Raw genomic sequence first — 16,906 nt, 5'->3', positions numbered from 1 at the left:
AAAACGATCGCTGTCGTCCATTTCCCAACCCTCTAAAATTACCGCTCACCAGGTGTTCGACATCTTGCCTGAATGAATCTTCAGCTAAATCAACCGCTGCAAACCTCATTATAGTCTCATTAAACACCGGTGAACGCTTCTGCTTATCCACCACATTACTCCGGTAAAAAAATTCCGGCGCCACCGTAGCCAGAGACCATAATTCGGAAACAGAGAGTTGCAGCAGCTGCTACAATAAACACAATACTGAAAATAGGACGAACTGACCTCTTCATTATAAACCCAAACTAACGTTTTCAGTCAACGATGAGCCAATCCGATCCTTAAGTCTTCCTCTTTCATAGATTTGACAGAAGGTGCAGCATTTAGCAAATTCTAACAACTCACATTCAAAGTTGTAACTAGTGTGTGTTACATGAGATCTAAAAACAAATAGATAAATTTTGTGGTAGAGATAGAGGGATAAAACCCAGGGGATATGGAATTACGGAGTAGATAAATGTAATTTGTTTTCATTTTTCTAGTGTTTCAGTAAGAACATGGAGCTAGGGTTAAAGGAAAACTTAGGTACCAGATGGGATAAAATATTTGGAAATTGAATTATGAAATTACTATCACACCCCTCCGCGTCTTTTAGTGTATCTATCTATATCTATCTATCTATATAGTCTAATAAACCTCTAAAAATGATAATGTCATCATTAAGTTTAATTTTTATAATGATAATGTCATAATTATATATTAATTTAATTTAAAAATAATACAAAATCTTTTATAAAAGAAAATATTAATATCTCCTAAATTGTAATTTTATTTTTCTAAAAAAAATTAAAAGACATTTATTATTATTAATTATTATTATTATTATTAAAAATATAAATATAAATACTCAACTTTAAGCGAACTTTATGTTTGTAAAATCAACAACAAGTTTTTTAGTCGTAATTTGTGGTTTCACGGGGCAATAAACTAAATAACTTTAACATTTACATTCACTTAATACGTAAAACATATCATTAAACACCGACATCAATTCTCTCTCAAAAAGTACACCTTCACCAATACTCGCCGGTAACGCATCTTTCTCTTTTTTTTTCCGATGAATTCTTCATCTTTTTCTTCTGCTCATCTTCATCGTTAATCCTATGCATCTGACTGTCTCTCAATGGTTCTCCTCCTTATTTTTTCATTTACTCTTCCTTTGTTTCGAGTTGCCCACCAAATGTTTGTTTTTTTGTCTCAAAGAGTTTGATTAGTTTGTTGGATGATTAAATCTCTTCTTCTTCCACCGCCGGCGTTCTTCTCCGGTAACGTGCTCTAGCTTTTTATTATTTTCTGTTCTCGTTTTTATTTTTCTTTTCGGGTATCTGTACTTGCTCAATCAAGTCACCATGTATCCCATCCATACATCTCCTTTCACACCCAAATCCTCTGACCGCCGCCCATACATCTCCGGCACCATCGCCAACCACATCCACTATCGTCCCATCAATGAAGGTATTTGGGTAAAAGTCGACCAGAGTAACCGTAAACCACCATCCAAAACTCCTAACAATACCGATTCACATAACATTAAACCTAATATTACCAATCTAAACTCGTCTTCTAATCTCATATACAACCACTTTAAACAACGCGAAGCCTCCATTAATCTCATCAAGCAATTCGGTAATTCCAAAATCAACACACCTCCAACCATGAAACCAATTGAAAATTCCTGTATCACTTCTTATATGTTTCATAACTTCCCCGACAACTGGACCTCGGTAGACTTCTGGGCTATCTTCAAACGTTATGGCAACATTCACGAAGTCTACATCCCTAAAAAAACCCTTAAAAGTGGTAAAAAATTCGGGTTTGTTCGGTTCATTGATGTTCCTGAGTATCACAAGGAATCACTGGCAAGGCGACTCAATCTTGTCGTTGTTGGTGACTTTCTCCTCAAGGTCTACATGGCATGGGATACTAGTACCAATGACAGCAAAAAACCAAAATATCAACAATCTACTATGCCTCCTAACACTCACCAACCCAAACCGAACACCTTTAATAATACCGACGATCGAAGTTACATGGAGGCAACCTCAAATAAACAGCCTTCCAAAACCAAAATCCCAACTATCAAGGTAAATTCCAACGAGCCTCTAATTGATCTCCTGGGTCACGCAGTCATCGGTAAGGTCAAGGACCTTGAATATCTTGGCTATTTCCACGAGATTTGTCAAGGCGAAAACCTTGATGGATTCACTATCAAATATCTCGGGGGTCATGATATAATGCTCGTGTACGATGATAAACTACCTGCCCTTGATATGCTTAATAACCCGGGACACCCACTATGGAATTGGCTCGATGACATTAACCCCTGGGACACAGAAGAGTACACCACTTCCGGCCGTCTAGCCTACATTAATATATTTGGTGTCCCGATCACTTGTTGGTTGGAGTCAACCTTTCGCGATATTGCTAGTAATTGGGGTCAGGTTGTCGAGACCCTTAATTGTTCCATTACCAACGAATACAACCAAGATCTATCACACGGATCGGTTATCATTAAGACCATGTACTTTAAACCTATTGATGAGCAAGCTACTATTATTCACGACGATTCTAAGCAAGTTTCGGTTTTTGTTAAGGAAGTGCAAAATTTTTCTATGTTTAATTATCATGATGATTCGCCATTTGAATCCAATTCGGATAACGGTTCGGACAACATCGAACCGATTTCTGATGAGGAGTCAAACATGGACGATGATGATCCTCTTGATGGTAACCCACATATTGATCCTATGCAACATAATCACGACAACAATTACTCCGGCAACACCTCGGTCCATGTCATAACCCGACCTTAACCATAAGGACGAATACAATAACATATGATTTCATCGCGAGGTATTGACCTCTATATGCGACATTTTTCAAAAACTGCATTCGTTTTTACAATACAAACCATAGCTTTTATTACAAATACAAGGTTTAAACAACTTAATAATGATTATCGTTTAGCGATAATCTTAGACTTACAAACTTTACATGTGATAATAACAATACGACCTCCAACATATTTTACATTACAAATCCTCCGATATGCAGTTTTATTTTTGACACAAATATGCATACTCAAGATCTTGCTTAAATTCAACATGTTGCAGCGGAAGCTTTTAGTTATCACCTGAGAATAAACATGCTTAAAACGTCAACATAAAGTTGGTGAGATATAGGTTTAATGCCGGCAGCGTTATAAATATAGACCACAAGATTTCATATATAAACGTTTCAATAAAAATATTCTAAGTTGTTGAGCACTTGATAACCATACTTAACATTTAATCAACGTCGCATATTCCCTTTATTATGAAATCTTACTACACCGTACCAAGTGTAGTCACCGAAACGAAGTACTGTGCAACCGTTGAATACTGGTCGTCCAGTCCGGTTGGGGTTGTCAGGCCCGATAGATCTATCAACAGGATTCGCGTTTACAATACCGCATGTAAATAGTAGTTACCAAGTTACAGGGAGATATGCCAGTGGTACAACTCAACGTAGAATATATTTTTAAGTACTTGTGTCTATAACGTAAATCATAAAATGCATGTATTCTCATCCCGAAATATTTAGAGTTTAAAAGTGGGACTATATACTCACCTTTTCCTTGAAGGTATTTAACTCGACTTGTTCTCCGATAGATATCACGAACCTAACCATATATATGATATATCAGCATATTTTCTTTTTAAGAAATAAACGTTTCATATATATACTTTTAATACTTTTAATAATTTCTTAGTCCGTAGTTAGCAGTCCGATGTTAGTAGTCCACAATTAGTTGCTAAAAAAAATAAAGACCCAGTCGTATTCATGTTGATCGGAATTAATCTTGACCCACGGTACCGTGTTGTCAAATGACGTGTTGCGTACATAAAGTACCGTGTTGTCAAATGACGTGTTGCGTACGTACATGAGGTCTTATGATTAATCTTCTCGTGTTGTTTACGGGTGGTCCTGAAATATATAAAATTAAATCATGAGTAAATATATATGAAATATCATATTAATTAGGAAAGATATGATTTATTTAATTTTTCTCCAATTATTTTCGTTGTTAAACAAGCTTTGGATACCCGATCTTATTTTAGTCGTAGTTTCTTCGTTATAACTCCGTTTTTGTTGATTCAACTTGCCACTTCCTTGGATCGAGTCAAATTTTAAGAATATGAACTGTAAATACCTTGGTTTACATTCAGAATCACAGGTTATAGTCCAAACTCTAGGTGAATCTTATGAAAGTAATCATTTTTGTCATAAAAACAACATTTAATGGTCATTTTTCTAAAAATACTTATACTTTGAATTAAACCATGAAATTTTTATGTGTTAACATATTCATAAGAAATATCATTTTTCCAGAACATGAACTTCTAATTCAAAGTTCAAGATGGTTTTTAATTATCCAACCCAAAACAGCCTCCGGTTACACTCCGACGACATAGATTCAGTTTTAAGGTGTTCTTTGTAAAAACAAGTTGTATCTTGTTAAATTAGCATATCATTATGATATATTAAAATTCTTGAAGTATTTTAAAAGTTAAGTTAGAAGGATCTATTTAGTTTGCGAACAAATTTGAAATCATTCAAACTATGTTCTTGTTGTTAAAATTTTATATCACAAAATAAGATAGCTATATAAATATGAATCGAATAAAATTATGAACAAGGTTACTACCTCAAGTTACTTGGACAAGATTGCTGTAAAATATGAGTAAAATCCTAGAACCAAAAGAGTGGTGGAGTTGGATCAAAAGGTTAAAAGTAAACTTGTAAATTTGGAAGGACTTTTGAAGTGTTCTTGGAAAGATTTTCTTATGATGTTTAAGTGTTGTTTTTGAAGCTAGATCTTCATGGTTGTTTGCTGAGATGTTTAAGGTGTTTAAGGCTCATGAATATGTGTGTGTTTAGCTAGGAAATGAAGGTAAAAGATTGAATTAGAAATGGAATGGGGGAAGGTCTTAAAAACATGAAAATGGGGAACATGGACAAATTTTCATTTTGTTATTTTGTAAAATTAGTCATGCATACTTCCAATTCTAATTACCTAGCCTTAAGGGCATGAACAAGAGCTGAATAGATGTTGATTTGACATGTATATACCAATAGTAAATACATCTAGAAGATGGGTATGATACCGGTACATATACCCTAGGTATACGTATATAAATCTTTGAGAAAACGGAACGAGGATTCAAATATAGCTATCTTTTGTAAATATACTTATATTGTTTTATGTATGTAAGCCCTTTAAAAGTGATTAAATACATATCTATACGATGCATGTATAAGTATTATAGATTATAAGTATTTATGTCAAAGAACATTACGTATAGTTATCGTTTTAAAAACTTAAGTTAGTAGTTTCAAAATATACCTACAACTCATTGTTATTAGTACACAATGAGATGTTAAACATCCTTAGATCATGTTAAATATATATAGATACATATATATACCCAGACGTATAATTATCGTATGTTATATAGTTTGTGATATCATCGGTCAAATTGGACGGTCAAACGTTGTGTAAAACTCTTTTCAAAAACATAAATCTCAACAATTTAGATTGCTTATCATGTTGATAAGGTTTAATTTATGTAAATATTAATCTTATATGCAATAAACTATCGGAAAAATCCGGGTCGTTACATTACCTACCCGTTAAATAAATTTCGTCCCGAAATTTTAAAATTGTACCTATTTTGCGTCATCGGGAAACAAATGTGGGTACTTTTGTTTCATTTGATCCTCTCGTTCCCAAGTAAACTCGGGACCCCTTCGAGCATTCCAACGAACCTTGACGATTGGTATGTTGCTCTGCTTAAGCCGTTTAACCTCACGGTCCATGATTTCGACTGGTTCTTCTATGAATTGTAGTTTCTCGTTGACTTGAATTTCTTCAAGAGGAATGGTGAGATCTTCCTTTGCAAGACATTTCTTAAGGTTTGAGATGTGAAATGTATTATGTACTCCGGCGAGTTGTTGTGGTAATTCGAGTCGATAAGCTACCGGTCCAATGCGTTCGATGATCTTGAACGGGCCTATATACCTTGGGTTCAGTTTACCTCTTTTTCCAAAATGTATTACACCTTTCCAAGGTGACACCTTTAACATAACCATGTCACCGATCTGAAACTCTAATGGTTTCCTTCGGACATCGGCGTAGCTCTTTTGGCGACTACGGGCTGTTTTCAATTTTTCCTTGATTTGCACTATCTTCTCAGTAGTTTCATAGATGATCTCGGGTCCAGTTAATTGTCGATCTCCTACTTCGTTCCAACAGATAGGGGATCTACACTTCCTTCCATACAGTGCTTCGAATGGTGCAGCTTTAATGCTCGCATGATAACTATTATTATACGAGAATTCTGCTAATGGTAGATATTTATCCCATCCGTTTCCAAAATCGATCACACATGCCCTAAGCATGTCTTCAAGAGTCTGAATTGTTCTTTCACTCTGCCCATCAGTTTGCGGATGATATGCGGTACTCATATCCAAACGAGTTCCTAGAGCCTCCTGTAGTGATTGCCAGAACTTTGATGTAAATCTACTATCACGATCGGATATAATGGAAATAGGTATTCCATGCCTTGAAACAATTTCCTTTATGTATAATCGTAATAGTTTTTCCATTCTATCCGTTTCCTTTATAGGCAAGAAATGTGCAGATTTGGTGAGACGATCAACTATTACCCAAATGGTGTCATAACCCCAGGCAGTCTTAGGTAATTTTGTGATGAAATCCATGGTAATACCATCCCATTTCCATTCTGGGATTTCTGGTTGTTGATGTAATCCTGACGGCTTCTGGTGTTCTGCTTTGACTTTGGAACAAGTTAAACACTCCCCAACATATGTTGCAACGTCTGTCTTCAAATTAGGCCACCAATAATGCGTCTTAAGATCTTGATACATCTTTCCAACTCCAGGATGTATCGAGTATCTTGTCTTATGTACCTCATTCAATATTAACTTCCTTAATCCACCCAACTTTGGTACCCAAATACGGTTTGCAAAATATCGAATTCCATCTTCCCGCATAATAAGTTGTTTCCCATACTTCTTCATTATTTCATTTCCTATGTTTTCTTTAGTAAGAGCTTCTCGTTGAGCCTCTTTGATTTGTGAGTTGAGATTCATGCGAATTTTTATGTTCATTGCTCGTACTCGAATTGGTTCTCGTTCCTTTCTGCTTAAAGCGTCGGCCACTACATTCGATTTCCCGGGATGATAGCGAATCTCACAATCGTAGTCATTTATCAGCTCGACCCACCTACGTTGCCTCATGTTCAGCTGTTTCTGATCGAAAATATGTTGAAGGCTTTTATGATCAGTAAACACAGTGCATTTAACTCCATATAAATAGTGTCTCCATATCTTCAATGCAAACACTACTGCCCCCAATTCTAGATCATGCGTCGTATAATTCCGCTCGTGAATCTTCAATTGTCGGGATGCGTATGCAATAACTTTCTTTCGTTGCATAAGGACGCAACCAAAACCTTGTCGCGAAGCGTCACAATATATCTCAAAATCATCGTTCCCTTCAGGTAACGATAAAATAGGTGCCGTGGTCAACTTCTTCTTGAGTAATTGAAATGCACTCTCCTGCTCAAAGGTCCATTCGTACTTCTTCCCTTTTTGTGTTAACGCTGTCAATGGTTTAGCTATTCGGGAAAAATCTTGAATAAACCTTCTATAATAACCGGCTAAACCCAAAAATTGGCGTATCTGCGTTGGTGTCTTAGGAGTCTCCCATTTTTCAATGGCCTCAATTTTAGCTGGGTCAACCTGAATTCCTTTGCTACTAACAACATGACCAAGAAATTGCACTTCTTTTAACCAAAACGCACACTTAGAAAATTTGGCGTATAATTGTTCTTTTCTTAACAATTCTAATACCAATCTTAAATGTTGTTCATGCTCTTGCTCACTCTTGGAATAAATAAGAATATCGTCAATGAAAACGATAACAAACTTATCTAAATACGGACTACAAACTCGATTCATGAGGTCCATGAATACAGCTGGCGCATTCGTTAATCCAAACGGCATGACTAAAAATTTATAATGACCGTAGCGTGTCCGAAAAGCAGTTTTCGGAATATCTTCTTCTTTGACGCGTAGTTGATGATAGCCCGACCTTAGGTCGATTTTTGAGTAAACACATGATCCTTGCAATTGATCAAATAAATCATCAATTCTCGGTAGTGGATACCGATTCTTGATAGTTAACTTATTTAATTCACGATAATCTATACACATTCGAAAAGTTCCATCTTTTTTCTTGACGAATAAAATCGGAGCTCCCCACGGTGAAGTGCTCGGTCGAATGAAACCACGGTCCAGTAATTCTTGTAACTGGCTTTGTAACTCTTTCATCTCAGATGGTGCAAGTCTATATGGAGCATGAGCCACTGGTGCAGCTCCTGGTACTAGATCTATTTGAAATTCTACAGATCTAAATGGAGGTAATCCCGGCAACTCTTCCGGAAAGACTTCAGGAAAATCTCTTGCCACAGGCACGTCATTGATGCTCTTCACTTTCTCCTTCGTTTCGACTTTATTAACATGTGCTAAGATAGCATAGCACCCTTTCTTCAAGCACTTTTGAGCTTTCAAATAACTAATGAGTTTTAGCTTTGAGTTACCCTTCTCTCCATAAATCATTACTGGCGTTTTATCCTTACGAGGAATGCGAATTGCCTTCTTGGCACACACAACTTCAGCTCCTATTTTGGACATCCAGTCCATGCCGACTATTACATCAAAACTTCCTAATTCTACGGGTATCAAATCAATCTTAAATGTTTCTCCGGCTAAATTTATTTTACAATCACGGCAAATTTTATCGGCTTTAATTAGTTTACCATTAGCTAACTCAATCATGTACTTAGCATCTAGAGGTAATGATGAACAATTCAATTTAGCGTAAAAGTCTCTACTCACGTAACTTCTATCGGCACCAGTATCAAATATAATAGATGCGGATAAGTTATTAATGGTAAACGTACCCGTAACAAGCTCCGGGTCTTCACACGCCTCTCTAGCATTAATAACAAATGCTCTTCCACGTGCAGATCCATTATTCTTCTCTGGATTCAGACACTGGCTCTTATAATGACCCTGTTTCCCACACCCATAACAAGTAACAGTGGCCAAGGCAGTTCTATTTGCATTGGTGGCAGGAGTCTTGGTACCGTTTGTATTTGTAGCGGGAACCCTACAATCTTCAGCAAGATGACCTTTTCGATTACAATTGTTGCACACCACGTTACAATAACCAGAGTGATGTTTGTGGTATCTGTTACATAAAGGATTTCGTCCTTTGTAACCTGAGTTTGAACCGCTACCCGCACCTTGCGTGGTTTCTTGTTTCTTGTTGGATTGTTGATGATTACCTTCCCACTTTCTTTTGTTTCCCGATGTCTTGACATCGGTGTTCTTATCCAGAATAATCTGGTCCATCAATTCGTTCGCCATGGTGATAGCTTCATGAATAGTCTTGGGTTTGGATGCTGTAACATTTGCCTTGACCTTTTTAGGCAAACCGTCTTTGTACAGTTCAACCTTCCGTTCTTCGGTTGGTACCAATTCGGGACATAGCAAAGCTAATTCCATGAATCGCTGATTGTAGTTGGTGAGTTCAGTACCAACAGCTTTCAGGCTTCGTAATTCAGCTTCCAACTTCCTAACCTCGTTCCTTGGACAATATTCGTTGATTAGCATTGTTTTGAATTCTTCCCAAGGAGTATCATAAGCTACATCACCTCCTACGCCTTCACATAGTTTTTCCACCACGTGAGTGCACTATCTTGTAGGGTGCACGATGCATACTTGGTCATGTCTTTCTCAATACAACCACTGATTTTAAACACAGACTCAATCTTTTCGATCCACCGGGTTAAACCGACCGGTCCTTCTGTTCCACTGAATGATGAGGGCTTGCAACCTTGAAAAGTTTTGTAAGTGCACCCCACACGAGGATTTGGGTTAACTGCAGCACCTCTTGTAGCCTCGACCCATAACATTCTGTCGTTCACTCGCTGATTGATGAGTTCCTGGATTTCTTGTTCCGTCATTCGGTTCAATCGCGCCATAATCTTCAATAAGAATGAAAAAAATAATTATTCACATGGAATATTATAGATGTAGTATGTATTTACAGTACATCGTAGCTTATTAATAATATGAACCAGTTATTATTATAAAAGCCTTTTCTTCTTATTAGCATTTTATAATTATATCTAGGGTAGTACCTACCCGTTAAAGTTCATACTTAATAGCTTAGTACGAAAATCAATTACTACCACCCAAATAATACTTAACCATGGAAAATTATTGCATTTCACACTTCACTATTTTACATATGCTTATCTTACATCAAACATTAAGCAAACTACACTAGTAATATTATACAAAACATTATATGATCCCATGGTTTAAAACAACAGCGCATCATTTAACCCAAAGCGTTTGTGTTCAAAGAAATCGCTTAAAGGTTATCCTGGTTGTCTCCCTGCGTTTTGGCTGAGGAACTGAAGAACTGGATGTCGGGATAGAACTAATAGGAATAGCGGGAATAGGTGTGGAAGTATCTGGTGGAGTTGGTTCCACAACATCCTCTCTAAAATCGGAATTTAGATTTTCCATTTCAGTAGCCTTTCGTTTCTTTCCTCGTTCGAACTTGTCTTTCGTAATTTCCTGTATTTCTTCCTCCTCAGGATCACTTTCCGGTTCCTCTTCAATTGATTCATCTGGAACTTGTGAGTCTTCCCCAAAGGTGTCGTTTTCATCATCGGATAGATTAATGACTGGAACACCATCTGAAGAGTCTGGTTCGGAGTCGCTGAATGTGATAATAAGTTCTAAGCCAGACATCTATCACATAACAACTAGCACGTTAATACTACATAATATTTACATATTAATTTTTAACCAACAAGGATAAGCAATAGTTTTCGAAATCAAACACGGTCAAAGTCCAGACTCACTAATGCATCCTAACAAACTCGATAAGACACACTAATGCAAATTCTCTGGTTCTCTAAGACCAACGCTCTGATACCACATGTCATAACCCGACCTTAACCATAAGGACGAATACAATAACATATGATTTCATCGCGAGGTATTGACCTCTATATGCGACATTTTTCAAAAACTGCATTCGTTTTTACAATACAAACCATAGCTTTTATTACAAATACAAGGTTTAAACAACTTAATAATGATTATCGTTTAGCGATAATCTTAGACTTACGAACTTTATATGTGATAATAACAATACGACCTCCAACATATTTTACATTACAAATCCTCCGATATGCAGTTTTATTTTTAACACAAATATGCATACTCAAGATCTTGCTTAAATTCAACATGTTGCAGCGGAAGCTTTTAGTTATCACCTGAGAATAAACATGCTTAAAACGTCAACATAAAGTTGGTGAGATATAGGTTTAATGCCGGCAGCGTTATAAATATAGACCACAAGATTTCATATATAAACGTTTCAATAAAAATATTCTAAGTTGTTGAGCACTTGATAACCATACTTAACATTTAATCAACGTCGCATATTCCCTTTATTATGAAATCTTACTACACCGTACCAAGTGTAGTCACCGAAACGAAGTACTGTGCAACCGTTGAATACTGGTCGTCCAGTCAGGTTGGGGTTGTCAGGCCCGATAGATCTATCAACAGGATTCGCGTTTACAATACCGCATGTAAATAGTAGTTACCAAGTTACAGGGAGATATGCTAGTGGTACAACTCAACGTAGAATATATTTTTAAGTACTTGTGTCTATAACGTAAATCATAAAATGCATGTATTCTCATCCCGAAATATTTAGAGTTTAAAAGTGGGACTATATACTCACCTTTTCCTTGAAGGTATTTAACTCGACTTGTTCTCCGATAGATATCACGAACCTAACCATATATATGATATATCAACATATTTTCTTTTTAAGAAATAAACGTTTCATATATATACTTTTAATACTTTTAATAATTTCTTAGTCCGTAGTTAGCAGTCCGATGTTAGTAGTCCACAATTAGTTGCTAAAAAAAATAAAGACCCCATCGTATTCATGTTGATCGGAATTAATCTTGACCCACGGTACCGTGTTGTCAAATGACGTGTTGCGTACATAAAGTACCGTGTTGTCAAATGACGTGTTGCGTACGTACATGAGGTCTTATGATTAATCTTCTCGTGTTGTTTACGGGTGGTCCTGAAATATATAAAATTAAATCATGAGTAAATATATATGAAATATCATATTAATTAGGAAAGATATGATTTATTTAATTTTTCTCCAATTATTTTCGTTGTAAAACAAGCTTTGGATACCCGATCTTATTTTAGTCGTAGTTTCTTCGTTATAACTCCGTTTTTGTTGATTCAACTTGCCACTTCCTTGGATCGAGTCAAATTTTAAGAATATGAACTGTAAATACCTTGGTTTACATTCGGAATCACAGGTTATAGTCCAAACTCTAGGTGAATCTTATGAAAGTAATCATTTTTGTCATAAAAACAACATTTAATGGTCATTTTTCTAAAAATACTTATACTTTGAATTAAACCATGAAATTTTTATGTGTTAACATATTCATAAGAAATATCATTTTTCCAGAACATGAACTTCTAATTCAAAGTTCAAGATGGTTTTTAATTATCCAACCCAAAACAGCCTCCGGTTACACTCCGACGACATAGATTCAGTTTTAAGGTGTTCTTTGTAAAAACAAGTTGTATCTTGTTAAATTAGCATATCATTATGATATATTACAAGTCTTGAAGTATTTTAAAAGTTAAGTTAGAAGGATCTATTTAGTTTGCGAACAAATTTGAAATCATTCAAACTATGTTCTTGTTGTTAAAATTTTATATCACAAAATAAGATAGCTATATAAATATGAATCGAATAAAATTATGAACAAGGTTACTACCTCAAGTTACTTGGACAAGATTGCTGTAAAAGATGAGTAAAATCCTAGAACCAAAAGAGTGGTGGAGTTGGATCAAAAGGTTGGAAGTAAACTTGTAAATTTGGAAGGACTTTTGAAGTGTTCTTGGAAAGATTTTCTTATGATGTTTAAGTGTTGTTTTTGAAGCTAGATCTTCATGGTTGTTTGCTGAGATGTTTAAGGTGTTTAAGGCTCATGAATATGTGTGTGTTTAGCTAGGAAATGAAGGTAAAAGATTGAATTAGAAATGGAATGGGGGAAGGTCTTAAAAACATGAAAATGGGGAACATGGACAAATTTTCATTTTGTTATTTTGTAAAATTAGTCATGCATACTTCCAATTCTAATTACCTAGCCTTAAGGGCATGAACAAGAGCTGAATAGATGTTGATTTGACATGTATATACCAATAGTAAATACATCTAGAAGATGGGTATGATACCGGTACATATACCCTAGGTATACGTATAGAAATCTTTGAGAAAACGGAACGAGGATTCAAATATAGCTATCTTTTGTAAATATACTTATATTGTTTTATGTATGTAAGCCCTTTAAAAGTGATTAAATACATATCTATATGATGCATGTATAAGTATTATAGATTATAAGTATTTATGTCAAAGAACGTTACGTATAGTTATCGTTTTGAAAACTTAAGTTAGTAGTTTCAAAATATACCTACAACTCATTGTTATTAGTACATAATGAGATGTTAAACATCCTTAGATCATGTTAAATATATATAGATACATATATATACCCAGACGTATAATTATCGTATGTTATATAGTTTGTGATATCATCGGTCAAATTGGACGGTCAAACGTTGTGTAAAACTCTTTTCAAAAACATAAATCTCAACAATTTAGATTGCTTATCATGTTGGTAAAGTTTAATTTATGTAAATATTAATCTTATATGCAATAAACGATCGAAAAAATCCGGGTCGTTACAGTCCACAATTCTGGTAATTCTTTACCGAAAAACGTTCCACCTTCCCAATCATCCAAACGCATGGAAACATGCAATTTCAAAATTAACTCTTCAACTCCCCCCATTAATTGCCCAAACGTTTCTGTCCCCTTAAATGATGCTACACCAATTAATACTCGTGATATTACTCCAGACTCCACAATTCCCGAATCCTCACCCGTAAAAAATCCAATTGATACTCCAATTACTTCTGATCCACCTGAAGCCCAAGTAACACCAAGCCCAACTTATTCATGTGAGCCCATCATACCCCCCTCTCAGCCCAATACCCCACGTAACCTTTCTACAAACCCACCAATCCAAACCTCAACTATCCCCAACGACCAAACCACCCACGGTTCACCCCTATCCGACACTCCTATCCCAGATACGGTTCCAAGTACCCCTATCTCCCCTTAACAACACCATCATATTTCTCTGGTAAACCTCATGCATGATCCACCTCCTACACATACCTATACCGACCCCTCTGAACCATTTAACCTTGACGACCTACTCCCCATCGGCAAAGCTAAATCCAAAACGAAACAAAAACCCACACAACGCACAAAATCCACTTTGATCCCAAAAGATAAAGATCACCCTTTCAAAAGATGCATCAAAGACGATATCCTAAAAGTGAATCCCTCGAACCACATCCCACCATTTGTCCCTCAACCTAACCTAAAAAACCTTCCTAGATCAAACATGCTCTACATCAAACATCTCGCTCGGAGTGGTCAAAAATTAAGATTCTCACAATTAACAAAACGTGGTAAATCCTCGTCTATCAACGGGGATAACTCATCAAATCATAATCACATTTCGGAGACCACTTCAAGGAGAAATAACAACAGAACTTCAACGAGCTCCTCTAAAGGGTTAAGCATTGACACAAACTAATTCGGACAAAGCATCGGTATCCGCTGGAACGTACGGTAACCTCTTCTCCTTTTACTCGTTTTCAATTTTTGTTATAAATGTGTACGATCTCTCTTAGTATCCGGGGTATTGGGCAATTGGGTAAAATTAGTTGGCTTAAGCATATTTGTCATAAAGAGAAACCTACAATTCTTGGGCTACAAGAAACAAAAAGCAAACAAACCCAAGATAACATCATTGAATCATTCTGGGGTAATTTCGATTTCAAATTCGTTCAAAAAGATTCGGTTGGTGCCTCAGGGGGTATCATTACGATATGGGATTGTAACATATTTTCCTTCGATTATGCTATCGAAGGAGAATTTTTTCTTACAATATGCGGGTCATGGGCGGGTTATGACTCGAAGATTGCTCTTATCAATGTCTACGGTCCACACTCCTCTTCCAAAAAACTTAGATTTTGGTCCGAATTAACCTCCCATGTAAACTCTCTCACGTTCCCTTTTATCATCTTCGGCGATTTTAATGAAGTTAGAAACACTTCGGAACGCGTGAATTGCGAATTTAACCAACAATGGGCTAATAACTTTAACAATTTCATTAACAACTCCGGACTAATTGATTTGCCCCTTGGCGGGAAAAAATTCACTCGAATCTGCATAAAAAGAATGAAGTTTAGTAAACTAGATAGATTCCTTGTTTCCGACGATATCTTAAAATTATGGCCTAACATCTCCTCCAAAACCCTCGACCGTGACCTCTCTGACCACTGTCCCATAATTCTTAGAAACACATTCGCAGACTCCGAACCTAAACCTATTCATGTTTTTAACACATGGTTTGACCTCAAGGATGCTGATTCCATCATTGCTCGGGCTTGGTCAATCCCAATGCCCGGTAACCGCCCTGACTGTATACTCCGTAACAAACTCAAAAACGTAAAAATGGAACTCAAAAAACATAGCACACAACTCGATAACCTCGACTCTCAAATTCTAGATCATCTTAATGCCATTAACGAATGGGAAGCTTTAGCCGAAACTAGACCTTTGATCAAAATAAAGAAAAATAAATGGTTAAACGACAAATTCTCTCACATTGATAAAGAAAAAACTAAAACTAACATGCTAAAACAAAAATCAAGAATTAAATGGGCTCTCGAAGGCGATGAAAACTCGAAATACTTCCATAACTACATTAAAAAGCGCATCAGTAAAAATAATATACACGGCATTTCTATTAATGGAACTTGGATTGAAGACCCGAACGTCATAAAACACGAAACATTCCTCTACTTCAAAAATCTCTTCAAATTAAACAACCTTAACAATAACTGTCCTTTCGATAATGCTCCCCACCTTCAGTATATCTCCCCCCAAGATAACATCATACTAGAGTCCGCACTTCACGAAAGAGAAATCTGGGACACACTCAACAACTGTGATAGCTCTAAGGCACCCGGTCCCGATGGTTTTAATATGAAATTCTTCAAAAAATGCTGGGACCTTATAAAGCACTGTTGAGTCCCCAAAATAATTAAGGATTTAATTATGACAAAACTGTAATTTATTTACACTAAAGTGTTATGTGCAGTCAGCACAAGTTTGTTTATGTATAGACAGCAGATATAGCTGTGTCGAGTGTTTAGTTTGCTGCTCAGTCTACCAGCACAAGGTAGACAGTGTTCTTCAATCAGCACAGGATGTGTACTCAGCAAATCAAGAACATGAAGTGGCTCAGCAATGAAGAACTAGCACAGCTAGAATGCTTCTCACTACACAAGACAACTATGCTCCATTATAAGCATAGTCGTTTCCCAAGTGGTCTACATCAATGGTACTATTCAACAGAAGTCAAAGACAAAGTTGAACAGAAAAGGACACGCGTCGGCGGCTGACAAGTGACCTTACAAGGCCACGTGGGAATGCAGAAGGTTAACGCATGTGCAGACATGGGTTATACTTTGTCATCACCTAGAGAACACAACATTCTATTTGTTTAATCAAATA

This window comes from Rutidosis leptorrhynchoides, chromosome 11 (assembly GCF_046630445.1).
Source record: "Rutidosis leptorrhynchoides isolate AG116_Rl617_1_P2 chromosome 11, CSIRO_AGI_Rlap_v1, whole genome shotgun sequence".
Classification (NCBI taxonomy): Eukaryota; Viridiplantae; Streptophyta; class Magnoliopsida; order Asterales; family Asteraceae; genus Rutidosis; species Rutidosis leptorrhynchoides.
This window is presented reverse-complemented; position numbering follows the sequence as displayed.